At 39.9% G+C, this 986-nt stretch overlaps 1 long non-coding RNA gene across 4 annotated transcripts in view; it reads left to right on the plus strand.

Moving 5' to 3' along the window:
- The window catches only part of LOC134435921 (uncharacterized), a 7,901-nt gene extending 7,140 nt beyond the window's left edge, over positions 1-761 (plus strand). For all 4 annotated transcript variants that reach the window (XR_010032131.1, XR_010032133.1, XR_010032134.1 and 1 more), the window contains one exon: positions 54-761. This is a non-coding gene — a long non-coding RNA (uncharacterized LOC134435921). The remainder of the gene's footprint in view (positions 1-53) is intronic.
- Positions 762-986: the final 225 nt, after the last annotated feature.

A 986-nucleotide genomic window follows, 5' to 3' on the forward strand; every position in this document is an offset into this window, starting at 1 on the left:
CTGAGACACAGTATGTGTCTACAATTAACACATCTTGAATGGTTTTGTTTTAGAATGAGCTCCTGCTGTTGACGGACATCCACCAGGCTGTGCAGTGACTGCTGACCAATAAGGGTTGAAAGGACGGGTAGAGGAGTGGAGGTGGACATGGAGCCCTTTGTGTTCGACTTCGAAATACAAGAGGACATGGAGGACTTCTCGAAGGACTGCCAGGCCGTACTGGCAACATGTGCCCACCCTAACACTCACACTTTCCCTAAAGTTTTGGTATCAAGGTCTGTGTCTGGCAGTGCAATGAACTTGCGCACACCTAGTGGTGTTGCGGTAAGCAACCACTTGGCCAACTGAAACAAAGATGCGAGGCGAATTAATTGTTATTACCAAAATATTGTCAGCATTTCAGTGCAACAGTGTTTAGATAAGTACCTAATAAGCTAGTTGAGCCTGTGGGTTTGTATTCGATTTACAACGGCTAACACTCATAAACAAACAAACACACACCCACCCACACACACACACACACACACACACTCCCAACATTTCCTTTGACTCTCCCACACACTCCAAAACAACTCCAGTTGAGAAAATGTTCTTTTCTAATCTCACCATTACGGTCTTCCTGGATGATATCAGAATAACAGCCACTCTTGGAAATGTGTAGTAAATGTTTTATTTATGTACACGTTTATACTTCAGTTGTTTTCATTTAGTATTGTGTTTGCTTTCTTATCTTAACAAATAAGATGCTTCAGAGGCTGAGAGTGCACATAGTCTGCACATATGTAATTATTCATATTTTAATTAAAAGTTTATTTTTGTGTTTTTTTTGTTTTGTTTGATTGTCCTGGTCCGTCTTTGGTGGATTTAAAACTGTGTTTGTCTAATAAACAAATTTGATTTAATTGAACCAATTGAAAACATAGGCTACTTTGGCCTTCCCTTGTCTTTTCCATTTGGCTAAGTCTTTAAACAGTAATATCTGCTAG

The sequence above is a fragment of the Engraulis encrasicolus genome, chromosome 20 (genome assembly GCF_034702125.1).
Source record: "Engraulis encrasicolus isolate BLACKSEA-1 chromosome 20, IST_EnEncr_1.0, whole genome shotgun sequence".
NCBI lineage: Eukaryota > Metazoa > Chordata > Actinopteri > Clupeiformes > Engraulidae > Engraulis > Engraulis encrasicolus.